We start from the raw sequence: 13,526 nt of genomic DNA, 5'->3' as shown, positions 1-13,526 counted from the left end.
CCCTGCCGTCAGCAGTGGAGGAGCAGGATGAGGAAGATGTCCACGCTTGGGCTACTTGTGGCAAGAGTGTCCAAGGCTCCCAGTGCCTCCGTGAGAGCTGCAGGAGTGGAGTCAGAGGAAGGCCTTTGGACAGGACTGGCTCCTCCCTCAGAGCCATGGCTCTCAGCAGAACCGTCTCATTGCTGAGGATGCACCTGTCCAGGAAGAGCCTTGCAAAGGAGTAGGAGTCCAGCTCATTGCAGTAAGGGAATGGCTGAATGATGTTTCCCAGGAGCAACTATGCTGAAGGTGCCAGTTCTAGTCCATGGCTCGCAGGATGCTGCAGCACTGCCATAGGAGAAGGGGTTTGGCATGGTGCTAGAGAAGGTCCTCGAGCAGCAAAGGCAGGTGTTTGCAGCTCCAGGGAATACCCTGACGTCAGCAGTGGAGTAGCAGGATGAGGAAGATGTGCACGCTTGGGCTACTTGTGGCAAGAGCCTCTATCCCTGCCCTTGCCTGGGTGAGAGTTGCCGGAGCGCAGATGGAGGAAGGCCTTTGGACTGGTGCAAGGTAAGAATGATGCATGGTCGGCAGTCGTGGTGTAAACAGAAACATTTCTTGCAATCATCCCTACTGTTAGAGTAGTTTCACTTTCCGGTTTGAATAGCGTGAGCCTGGAAAGCCAATAGTCTAAATGTTCAGATGTCTGGTACCCAATAGTAGACATGAACTCATGTCTCTCACAGAAACATCAGGCGTTTTCCTTAAGCCAAGTGCTGGGAGGGGAATTTCTTCTGCAATACTGCTGTGCTTCTGCTGCTTGTTCCATTTTAGAAAGTTTCCTCCCTTGGCTCTGCCTTGATTGAATAGTCCTTTCTCTTCTAACTAGAAGCTCCAGGTTTTAATCTTACAAGTTGTCTTTGTTTTCTTTGTCCACAGACAGGAGTCCCTGCTCTCCCAGAGCCATGTCGATCATCAGAAGCTGCTTGTGGCCGTGGATGCAGATGGCCACGAAAGGCCTAGAAGTAAAATCTGCAGCAAGGTTGTGTGCAAGAAGATTTTCCCAGAGAAAAGCATCCTAGGAGCAGCAAGTGTCCTGGAGCTGCCAGTTGCCAGTATAGGACTCCTAGGATGCTGTTGCGCTTCCAAAATGTAAGAGGCTCAGAGAGCTGCCAGACACGATCCTCGAGCAGGAAAGGCAGATGTTGGGAGCTCCAGGGAATTCCCTGATGTCAGCAGTGGCGGAGCAATATGAGGAAGATGTCCACGCTTGGGCTACTTGTGGCAAGCGTGTCCAAGGCTCCCAGTGCCTCCGTGGGAGCTGCAGGAGTGGAGACGGAGGAAGGCCTTTGGGCAGGACTGGCTGCTCCCTCAGAGCCGTGGCTCTCAGCAGAACCGTCTCATTGCTGAGGATGCACCTATCCAGGAAGAGCCTTGCAAAGGAGTAGGAGTCCAGCTCATTGCAGTAAGGGAATGGCTGAAGGATGTTTCCCAGGAGCAACTATGCTGAAGGTGCCAGTTCCAGTCCATGGCTCGCAGGATGCTGCAGCACTGCCATAGGAGAAGGCATTTGGCATGGTGCTAGAGAAGATCCTCGAGCAGCAAAGGCAGGTGTTTGCAGCTCCAGGGAATTCCTAGATGTCAGCAGTGGAAGATCAGGATGAGGAATATCTCCAGGCTTGGGCTACTTGTGGCAAGAGCCTCCATCCCTGCCCGAGCTTGGGTGAGAGTTGCCAGAGCGCAGACGGAGGAAGGCCTTTGGACAGGTGCAAGGTAAGAATGATGCATGGTCGGCAGTCGTGGTGCGAGCAGAAACATTTCTTGCAATCGCCTCTAGCTTTTAGAGTAGTTTCACTTTCCGGTTTGAATAGCGTGAGCCTGGAAAGCCGATAGTCTAAATGTTCAGATGTCTGCTACCCTATAGTAGACATGAACTCAAGTCTCTCATAGAAACATGAGGTTTTTTCCTTAAGCCAAGTGCTGGGAGGGGAATTTCTTCTGCAAATCTACTGTGCTTCTGCTGCTTGTTCCATTTTAGAAAGTTTCCTCCCTTGGCCCTGCCTTGATTGAATAGTCCTTTCTCTTCTAACTAGAAACTCCAGGTTTTAATCTTACAAGTTGTCTTTGTTTTCTTTGTCCACAGACAGGAGTCCCTGCTCTCCCAGAGCCCTGTTGATCATCAGAAGCTGCTTGTGGCTGAGAATGCAGATGGCCACGAAAGGCCTAGAAGTAAAAACTGGAGCAAGGTTGTATGCAAGAAGATTTTCCCAGAGAAAAGCATCCTAGGAGCAGCAAGTGTCCTGGAGGTGCCAGTTGCCAGTATATGACTCCTAGGATGCTGTGGCGCTGCCAAAGGCAAAGAGGCTCAGAGAGCTGCCAGACATGATCCTCCAGCTGGAAAGGCAGATGTTGGGAGCTCCAGGGAATTCCCTGACGTCAGCAGTGGAGGAGCAGGATGAGGAAGATCTCGATGCTTGGGCTACTTGTGGCAAGAGTGTCCGAGGCTCCCAGTGCCTCCGTGAGAGCGGCAGGACTGGAGACGGAGGAAGGCCTTTGGACAGGTGCAAGGTAAGAATGATGCATGGTCCCCAGTTGTGGTGATTACAGAAACATTTCTTCCAAGCATCTCTAGCTTTTGAAATAGTTTGACATTCCGGTTTGAATTGCGTGAGCCTGGAAAGCCAGTAGTCTAAATGTTCAGATGTCTGCTATCCAATAGTAGACATGAACTCAAGTCTCTCATAGAAACATCAGACTTTTTCCTTAAGCCAAGTGCTGGGAGGGGAATTTCTTCTGCAAAACTACTGTGCTTCTGCTGCTTGTTCCATTTTAGAAAGTTTCCTGCTTTGGCCCTGCCTTGATTGAATAGTCCTTTCTCTTCTATCTAGAAGCTCCAGGTTTTCTTCTTACAAGTTGTCTTTGTTTTCTTTGTCCACAGACAGGAGTCCCTGCTCTCCCAGAGCCATGTCGATCATCAGAAGCTGCTTGTGGCTGCGGATGCACATGGCCACGAAAGACCTAGAAGTAAAATCTGGAGCAAGGTCGTATGCAAGAAGATTTTCCCAGAGAAAAGCATCCTAGGAGCAGCAAGTGTCCTGGAGGTGCCAGTTGCCAGTATATGACTCCTAGGATGCTGTGGCGCAGCCAAAGATGAAGAGGCTCAGAGAGCTGCCAGACATGATCCTCCAGCAGCAAAGGCAGGTGTTTGCAGCTCCAGGGAATTCCCTGACGTCAGCAGTGGAGGAGCAGGATGAGGAAGATGTCCACGCTTGGGCTACTTGTGGCAAGAGTGTCCAAGGCTCCCAGTGCCTCCGTGGGAGCTGCAGGAGTGGAGTCAGAGGAAGGCCTTTGGACAGGACTCGCTGCTCCCTCAGAGCCATGGCTCTCAGCAGAACCGTCTCATTGCTGAGGATGCACCTGTCCAGGAAGAGCCTTGCAAAGGAGTAGGAGTCCAGCTCATTGCAGTAAGGGAATGGCTGAGGGATGTTTCCCAGGAGCAACTTTGCTGGAGGTGCCAGTTCCAGTCCGTGAGTCGCAGGATGCTGCAGCGCTGCCATAGGAGAAGGCATTTGGCATGGTGCTAGAGAAGATCCTTGAGCAGCAAAGGCAAGTGTTTGCAGCTCCAGGGAATTCCTAGATGTCAGCAGTGGAAGATCAGGATGAGGAAGATGTCCGCGCTTGGGCTACTTGTGGCACGAGCCTCCATCCCTGCCCGACCTTGGGTGAGAGTTGCCAGAGCGCAGACGGAGGAAGGCCTTTCGACAGGTGCAAGGTAAGAATGATGCATGGTCGGCAGTCGTGGTGTAAACAGAAACATTTCTTGCAATCATCCCTTCTGTTAGAATAGTTTCACTTTCTGGTTTGAATAGCGTGAGCCTGGAGCGCCAATACTCTAAATGTTCAGACGTCTGCTCCCCAATAGTAGACATGAACTCAAGTCTCTCATAGCAACATCAGGCTTTTTCATTAAGCCAAGTGCTGGGAGGGGAATTTCTTCTGCAAAACTGCTCTGCTTCTGCTGCTTGTTCCATTTTAGAAAGTTTCCTCCCTTGGCCCTGCCTTGATTGAATAGTCCTTTCTCTTCTAACTAGAAGCTCCAGGTTCCCTTCTTACAAGTTGTCTTTGTTTTCTTTGTCCACAGACAGGAGTCCCTGCTCTCCCAGAGCCATGTCGATCATCAGAAGCTGCTTGTGGCTGCGGATGCAGATGGCTACGAAAGGCCTAGGAGTAAAAACTGCAGCAATGTCGTGTGCAAGAAGATTTTCCCAGGGAAAAGCATCCTAGGAGCAGCAAGTGTCCTGGAGGTGCCAGTTGCCAGTATATGACTCCTAGGATGCTGTGGTGCAGCCAAAGGCGAAGAGGGTCAGAAAGCTGAAAGACACAATCCTCGAGGAGGAAAGGCAGATGTTGGGAGCTCCAGGGAATTCCCTGACGTCAGCAGTGGAGGAGCAGGATGAGGAAGATGTCCACGCTTGGGCTACTTGTGGCAAGAGTGTCCAAGGCTCCCAGTGCCTCCGTGGGAGCTGCAGGACTGGTGACGGAGGACAACCATTGGGCAGGACTGGCTGCTCCCTCAGAGCCATGGCTCTCAGCAGAACCGTCTCATTGCTGAGGATGCACCTGTCCAGGAAGAGCATTGCAGAGGAGTAGGAGTCCAGCTCATTGCAGTAAGGGAATGGCTGAGGGATGTTTCCCAGGAGCAACTTTGCTGGAGGTGCCAGTTCCAGTCCGTGGCTCGCAGGATGCTGCAGCTCTGCCATAGGAGAAGGAGTTTGGCATGGTGCTAGAGAAGATCCTCGAGCAGCAAAGGCAGGTGTTTGCAGCTCCAGGGAATACCCTGACGTCAGCAGTGGAGTAGCAGGATGAGGAAGATGTCCACGCTTGGGCTACTTGTGGCAAGAGCCTCCATCCCTGCCCTTGCCTGGGTGAGAGTTGCCGGAGCGCAGATGGAGGAAGGCCTTTGGACAGGTGCAAGGTAAGAATGATGCATGGTCGGCAGTCGTGGTGTAAACAGAAACATTTCTTGCAATCATCCCTACTGTTAGAGTAGTTTCACTTTCAGGTTTGAATAGCGTGAGCCTGGAAAGCCAATAGTCTAAATGTTCAGATGTCTGGTACCCAATAGTAGACATGAACTCAAGTCTCTCATAGAAACATCAGGCTTTTTCCTTAAGCCAAGTGCTGGGAGGGGAATTTCTTCTGCAAAACTACTGTGCTTCTGCTGCTTGTTCCATTTTAGAAAGTTTCCTCCCTTGGCCCTTCCTTGATTGAATAGTCCTTTGTCTTCTATCTAGAAGCTCCAGGTTTTCTTCTTACAAGTTGTCTTTGTTTTCTTTGTCCACAGACAGGAGTCCCTGCTCTCCCAGAGCCATGTCGATCATCAGAAGCTGCTTGTGGCTGCGGATGCAGATGGCCACGAAAGGCCTAGAAGTAAAAACTGGAGCAATGTCGTGTCCAAGAAGATTTTCCCAGAGAAAAGCATCCTAGGAGCAGCAAGTGTACTGGAGGTGCCAGTTGCCAGTATATGACTCCTAGGATGCTGTGGCGCTGCCAAAGTTGAAGAGGCTCAGAGAGCTGCCAGACACGATCCTCGAGCAGGAAAGGCAGATGTTGGGAGCACCAGGGAATTCCCTGCCGTCAGCAGTGGAGGAGCAGGATGAGGAAGATGTCCACGCTTGGGCTACTTGTGGCAAGAGTGTCCAAGGCTCCCAGTGCCTCCGTGGGAGCTGCAGGACTGGTGACGGAGGACAACCATTGGGCAGGACTGGCTGCTCCCTCCGAGCCGTGGCTCTCAGCAGAACCGTCTCATTGCTGAGGATGCACCTGTCCAGGAAGAGCATTGCAGAGGAGTAGGAGTCCAGCTCATTGCAGTAAGGGAATGGCTGAGGGATGTTTCCCAGGAGCAACTTTGCTGGAGGTGCCAGTTCCAGTCCGTGGCTCGCAGGATGCTGCAGCACTGCCATAGGAGAAGGGGTTTTGCATGGTGCTAGAGAAGGTCCTCGAGCAGCAAAGGCAGGTTTTTGCAGCTCCAGGGAATACCCTGACGTCAGCAGTGGAGTAGCAGGATGAGGAAGATGTCCACGCTTGGGCTACTTGTGGCAAGAGCCTCCATCCCTGCCCTTGCCTGGGTGAGAGTTGCCGGAGCGCAGATGGAGGAAGGCCTTTGGACAGGTGCAAGGTAAGAATGATGGATGGTCGGCAGTCGTGGTGTAAACAGAAACATTTCTTGCAATCATCCTTACTGTTAGAGTAGTTTCACTTTCAGGTTTGAATAGCGTGAGCCTGGAAAGCCAATAGTCTAAATGTTCAGATGTCTGGTACCCAGTAGTAGACATGAACTCAAGTCTCTCATAGGAACATGAGGTTTTTTCCTTAAGCCAAGTGCTGGGAAGGGAATTTCTTCTGCAAAAGTACTGTGCTTCTGCTGCTTGTTCCATTTTAGAAAGTTTCCTCCCTTGGCCCTGCCTTGATTGAATAGTCCTTTGTCTTCTATCTAGAAGCTCCAGGTTTTCTTCTTACAAGTTGTCTTTGTTTTCTTTGTCCACAGACAGGAGTCCCTGCTCTCCCAGAGCCATGTCGATCATCAGAAGCTGCTTGTGGCTGCGGATGCAGATGGCCACGAAAGGCCTAGAAGTAAAAACTGGAGCAATGTCGTGTCCAAGAAGATTTTCCCAGAGAAAAGCATCCTAGGAGCAGCAAGTGTCCTGTAGCTGCCAGTTTCCAGTATATGACTCTCAGGATGCTGTGGCGCTGCCAAAGGCAAAGAGGCTCAGAGAGCTGCCAGACACGATCCTCGAGCAGGAAAGGCAGATTTTAGGAGCTCCAGGGAATTCCCTGCCGTCAGCAGTGGAGGAGCAGGATGAGGAAGATCTCGACGCTTGGGCTACTTGTGGCAAGAGTGTCCAAGGCTCCCAGTGCCTCCGTGGGAGCTGCAGGAGTGGAGTCAGAGGAAGGCCTTTGGACAGGACTGGCTCCTCCCTCAGAGCCATGGCTCTCAGCAGAACCGTCTCATTGCTGAGGATGCACCTGTCCAGGAAGAGCCTTGCAAAGGAGTAGGAGTCCAGCTCATTGCAGTAAGGGAATGGCTGAAGGATGTTTCCCAGGAGCAACTATGCTGAAGGTGCCAGTTCCAGTCCATGGCTCGCAGGATGCTGCAGCACTGCCATAGGAGAAGGGGTTTGGCATGGTGCTAGAGAAGGTCCTCGAGCCGCAAAGGCAGGTGTTTGCAGCTCCAGGGAATACCCTGACGTCAGCAGTGGAGTAGCAGGATGAGGAAGATGTCTACGCTTGGGCTACTTGTGGCAAGAGCCTCCATCCTTGCCCTTGCCTGGGTGAGAGTTGCCAGAGCGCAGACGGAGGAAGGCCTTTGGACAGGTGCAAGGTAAGAATGATGCATGGTCGGCAGTCGTGGTGTAAACAGAAACATTTCTTGCAATCATCCCTACTGTTAGAGTAGTTTCACTTTCCGGTTTGAATAGCGTGAGCCTGGAAAGCCAATAGTCTAAATGTTCAGATGTCTGGTACCCAATAGTAGACATGAACTCAAGTCTCTCATAGAAACATCAGGCTTTTTCCTTAAGCCAAGTGCTGGGAGGGGAATTTCTTCTGCAAAACTACTGTGCTTCTGCTGCTTGTTCCATTTTAGAAAGTTTCCTGCTTTGGCCCTGCCTTGATTGAATAGTCCTTTTTTTTCTAACTAGAAGCTCCAGGTTTTCTTCTTACAAGTTGTCTTTGTTTTCTTTGTCCACAGACAGGAGTCCCTTCTCTCCCAGAGCCATGTCGATCATCAGAAGCTGCTTGTGGCTGAGAATGCAGATGGCCACGAAAGGCCTAGGAGTAAAAACTGGAGCAAGGACGTGTGCAAGAAGATTTTCCCAGAGGAAAGCATCCTAGGAGCAGCAAGTGTCCTGGAGGTGCCAGTTGCCAGTATATGACTCCTAGGATGCTGTGGCGCTGCCAAAGGCAAAGAGGCTCAGAGAGCTGCCAGACACGATCCTCGAGCAGGAAAGGCAGATGTTGGGAGCACCAGGGAATTCCCTGCCGTCAGCAGTGGAGGAGCAGGGTGAGGAAGATGTCCACGCTTGGGCTACTTGTGGCAAGAGTGTCCAAGGCTCCCAGTGCCTCCGTGGGAGCTGCAGGAGTGGTGACGGAGGACAACCATTGGGCAGGACTGGCTGCTCCCTCAGAGCCGTGGCTCTCAGCAGAACCGTCTCATTGCTGAGGATGCACCTGTCCAGGAAGAGCATTGCAGAGGAGTAGGAGTCCAGCTCATTGCAGTAAGGGAATGGCTGAGGGATGTTTCCCAGGAGCAACTTTGCTGGAGGTGCCAGTTCCAGTCCATGGCTCGCAGGATGCTGCAGCACTGCCATAGGAGAAGGGGTTTTGCATGGTGCTAGAGAAGATCCTCGAGCAGCAAAGGCAGGTGTTTGCAGCTCCAGGGAATACCCTGACGTCAGCAGTGGAGTAGCAGGATGAGGAAGATGTCTACGCTTGGGCTACTTGTGGCAAGAGCCTCCATCCCTGCCCTTGCCTGGGTGAGAGTTGCCGGAGCGCAGATGGAGGAAGGCCTTTGGACAGGTGCAAGGTAAGAATGATGGATGGTCGGCAGTCGTGGTGTAAACAGAAACATTTCTTGCAATCATCCCTTCTGTTAGAATAGTTTCACTTTCCGGTTTGAATAGCGTGAGCCTGGAAAGCCAATAGTCTAAATGTTCAGATGTCTGGTACCCAGTAGTAGACATGAACTCAAGTCTCTCATAGAAACATGAGGTTTTTTCCTTAAGCCAAGTGCTGGGAAGGGAATTTCTTCTGCAAAAGTACTGTGCTTCTGCTGCTTGTTCCATTTTAGAAAGTTTCCTCCCTTGGCCCTGCCTTGTTTGAATAGTCCTTTCTCTTCTAACTAGAAGCTCCAGGTTTTCTTCTTACAAGTTGTCTTTGTTTTCTTTGTCCACAGACAGGAGTCCCTGCTCTCCCAGAGCCATGTCGATCATCAGAACCTGCTTGTGGCTGAGAATGCAGATGGCCACGAAAGGCCTAGAAGTAAAAACTGGAGCAATGTCGTGTCCAAGAAGATTTTCCCAGAGAAAAGCATCCTAGGAGCGGCAAGTGTCATGTAGCTGCCAGTTTCCAGTATATGACTCTCAGGATGCTGTGGCGCTGCCAAAGGCGAAGAGGATCAGAGAGCTGCCAGACACGATCCTCGAGCAGGAAAGGCAGATTTTAGGAGCTCCAGGGAATTCCCTGCCGTCAGCAGTGGAGGAGCAGGATGAGGAAGATGTCCACGCTTGGGCTACTTGTGGCAAGAGTGTCCAAGGCTCCCAGTGCCTCCGTGAGAGCTGCAGGAGTGGAGTCAGAGGAAGGCCTTTGGACAGGACTGGCTCCTCCCTCAGAGTCATGGCTCTCAGCAGAACCGTCTCATTGCTGAGGATGCACCTGTCCAGGAAGAGCCTTGCAAAGGAGTAGGAGTCCAGCTCATTGCAGTAAGGGAATGGCTGAATGATGTTTCCCAGGAGCAACTATGCTGAAGGTGCCAGTTCTAGTCCATGGCTCGCAGGATGCTGCAGCACTGCCATAGGAGAAGGGGTTTGGCATGGTGCTAGAGAAGGTCCTCGAGCAGCAAAGGCAGGTGTTTGCAGCTCCAGGGAATACCCTGACGTCAGCAGTGGAGTAGCAGGATGAGGAAGATGTGCACGCTTGGGCTACTTGTGGCAAGAGCCTCTATCCCTGCCCTTGCCTGGGTGAGAGTTGCCGGAGCGCAGATGGAGGAAGGCCTTTGGACAGGTGCAAGGTAAGAATGATGCATGGTCGGCAGTCGTGGTGTAAACAGAAACATTTCTTGCAATCATCCCTACTGTTAGAGTAGTTTCACTTTCCGGTTTGAATAGCGTGAGCCTGGAAAGCCAATAGTCTAAATGTTCAGATGTCTGGTACCCAATAGTAGACATGAACTCATGTCTCTCACAGAAACATCAGGCGTTTTCCTTAAGCCAAGTGCTGGGAGGGGAATTTCTTCTGCAATACTGCTGTGCTTCTGCTGCTTGTTCCATTTTAGAAAGTTTCCTCCCTTGGCTCTGCCTTGATTGAATAGTCCTTTCTCTTCTAACTAGAAGCTCCAGGTTTTAATCTTACAAGTTGTCTTTGTTTTCTTTGTCCACAGACAGGAGTCCCTTCTCTCCCAGAGCCATGTCGATCATCAGAAGCTGCTTGTGGCCGTGGATGCAGATGGCCACGAAAGGCCTAGAAGTAAAATCTGCAGCAAGGTTGTGTGCAAGAAGATTTTCCCAGAGAAAAGCATCCTAGGAGCAGCAAGTGTCCTGGAGCTGCCAGTTGCCAGTATAGGACTCCTAGGATGCTGTTGCGCTTCCAAAATGTAAGAGGCTCAGAGAGCTGCCAGACACGATCCTCGAGCAGGAAAGGCAGATGTTGGGAGCTCCAGGGAATTCCCTGATGTCAGCAGTGGCGGAGCAATATGAGGAAGATGTCCACGCTTGGGCTACTTGTGGCAAGCGTGTCCAAGGCTCCCAGTGCCTCCGTGGGAGCTGCAGGAGTGGAGACGGAGGAAGGCCTTTGGGCAGGACTGGCTGCTCCCTCAGAGCCGTGGCTCTCAGCAGAACCGTCTCATTGCTGAGGATGCACCTATCCAGGAAGAGCCTTGCAAAGGAGTAGGAGTCCAGCTCATTGCAGTAAGGGAATGGCTGAAGGATGTTTCCCAGGAGCAACTATGCTGAAGGTGCCAGTTCCAGTCCATGGCTCGCAGGATGCTGCAGCACTGCCATAGGAGAAGGCATTTGGCATGGTGCTAGAGAAGATCCTCGAGCAGCAAAGGCAGGTGTTTGCAGCTCCAGGGAATTCCTAGATGTCAGCAGTGGAAGATCAGGATGAGGAATATCTCCAGGCTTGGGCTACTTGTGGCAAGAGCCTCCATCCCTGCCCGAGCTTGGGTGAGAGTTGCCAGAGCGCAGACGGAGGAAGGCCTTTGGACAGGTGCAAGGTAAGAATGATGCATGGTCGGCAGTCGTGGTGCGAGCAGAAACATTTCTTGCAATCGCCTCTAGCTTTTAGAGTAGTTTCACTTTCCGGTTTGAATAGCGTGAGCCTGGAAAGCCGATAGTCTAAATGTTCAGATGTCTGCTACCCTATAGTAGACATGAACTCAAGTCTCTCATAGAAACATGAGGTTTTTTCCTTAAGCCAAGTGCTGGGAGGGGAATTTCTTCTGCAAATCTACTGTGCTTCTGCTGCTTGTTCCATTTTAGAAAGTTTCCTCCCTTGGCCCTGCCTTGATTGAATAGTCCTTTCTCTTCTAACTAGAAACTCCAGGTTTTAATCTTACAAGTTGTCTTTGTTTTCTTTGTCCACAGACAGGAGTCCCTGCTCTCCCAGAGCCCTGTTGATCATCAGAACCTGCTTGTGGCTGAGAATGCAGATGGCCACGAAAGGCCTAGAAGTAAAAACTGGAGCAAGGTTGTATGCAAGAAGATTTTCCCAGAGAAAAGCATCCTAGGAGCAGCAAGTGTCCTGGAGGTGCCAGTTGCCAGTATATGACTCCTAGGATGCTGTGGCGCTGCCAAAGGCAAAGAGGCTCAGAGAGCTGCCAGACATGATCCTCCAGCTGGAAAGGCAGATGTTGGGAGCTCCAGGGAATTCCCTGACGTCAGCAGTGGAGGAGCAGGATGAGGAAGATGTCTCCGCTTGGGCTACTTGTGGCAAGAGTGTCCGAGGCTCCCAGTGCCTCCGTGAGAGCGGCAGGACTGGAGACGGAGGAAGGCCTTTGGACAGGTGCAAGGTAAGAATGATGCATGGTCCCCAGTTGTGGTGATTACAGAAACATTTCTTCCAAGCATCTTTAGCTTTTGAAATAGTTTGACATTCCGGTTTGAATTGCGTGAGCCTGGAAAGCCAGTAGTCTAAATGTTCAGATGTCTGCTATCCAATGGTAGACATGAACTCAAGTCTCTCATAGAAACATCAGACTTTTTCCTTAAGCCAAGTGCTGGGAGGGGAATTTCTTCTGCAAAACTACTGTGCTTCTGCTGCTTGTTCCATTTTAGAAAGTTTCCTGCTTTGGCCCTGCCTTGATTGAATAGTCCTTTCTCTTCTATCTAGAAGCTCCAGGTTTTCTTCTTACAAGTTGTCTTTGTTTTCTTTGTCCACAGACAGGAGTCCCTGCTCTCCCAGAGCCATGTCGATCATCAGAAGCTGCTTGTGGCTGCGGATGCACATGGCCACGAAAGACCTAGAAGTAAAATCTGGAGCAAGGTCGTATGCAAGAAGATTTTCCCAGAGAAAAGCATCCTAGGAGCAGCAAGTGTCCTGGAGGTGCCAGTTGCCAGTATATGACTCCTAGGATGCTGTGGCGCAGCCAAAGATGAAGAGGCTCAGAGAGCTGCCAGACATGATCCTCCAGCAGCAAAGGCAGGTGTTTGCAGCTCCAGGGAATTCCCTGACGTCAGCAGTGGAGGAGCAGGATGAGGAAGATGTCCACGCTTGGGCTACTTGTGGCAAGAGTGTCCAAGGCTCCCAGTGCCTCCGTGGGAGCTGCAGGAGTGGAGTCAGAGGAAGGCCTTTGGACAGGACTCGCTGCTCCCTCAGAGCCATGGCTCTCAGCAGAACCGTCTCATTGCTGAGGATGCACCTGTCCAGGAAGAGCCTTGCAAAGGAGTAGGAGTCCAGCTCATTGCAGTAAGGGAATGGCTGAGGGATGTTTCCCAGGAGCAACTTTGCTGGAGGTGCCAGTTCCAGTCCGTGAGTCGCAGGATGCTGCAGCGCTGCCATAGGAGAAGGCATTTGGCATGGTGCTAGAGAAGATCCTTGAGCAGCAAAGGCAAGTGTTTGCAGCTCCAGGGAATTCCTAGATGTCAGCAGTGGAAGATCAGGATGAGGAAGATGTCCGCGCTTGGGCTACTTGTGGCACGAGCCTCCATCCCTGCCCGACCTTGGGTGAGAGTTGCCAGAGCGCAGACGGAGGAAGGCCTTTGGACAGGTGCAAGGTAAGAATGATGCATGGTCGGAATTCGTGGTGTAAACAGAAACATTTCTTGCAATCATCCCTTCTGTTAGAATAGTTTCACTTTCTGGTTTGAATAGCGTGAGCCTGGAGCGCCAATACTCTAAATGTTCAGACGTCTGCTCCCCAATAATAGACATGAACTCAAGTCTCTCATAGCAACATCAGGCTTTTTCATTAAGCCAAGTGCTGGGAGGGGAATTTCTTCTGCAAAACTGCTCTGCTTCTTCTGCTTGTTCCATTTTAGAAAGTTTCCTCCCTTGGCCCTGCCTTGATTGAATAGTCCTTTCTCTTCTAACTAGAAGCTCCAGGTTCCCTTCTTACAAGTTGTCTTTGTTTTCTTTGTCCACAGACAGGAGTCCCTGCTCTCCCAGAGCCATGTCGATCATCAGAAGCTGCTTGTGGCTGCGGATGCAGATGGCTACGAAAGGCCTAGGAGTAAAAACTGCAGCAATGTCGTGTGCAAGAAGATTTTCCCAGGGAAAAGCATCCTAGGAGCAGCAAGTGTCCTGGAGGTGCCAGTTGCCAGTATATGACTCCT

The sequence above is a fragment of the Aphelocoma coerulescens genome, unplaced genomic scaffold, assembly GCF_041296385.1.
Source record: "Aphelocoma coerulescens isolate FSJ_1873_10779 unplaced genomic scaffold, UR_Acoe_1.0 HiC_scaffold_55, whole genome shotgun sequence".
Lineage (NCBI taxonomy): Eukaryota > Metazoa > Chordata > Aves > Passeriformes > Corvidae > Aphelocoma > Aphelocoma coerulescens.
Note: the sequence above shows the minus strand (reverse complement) of the source record.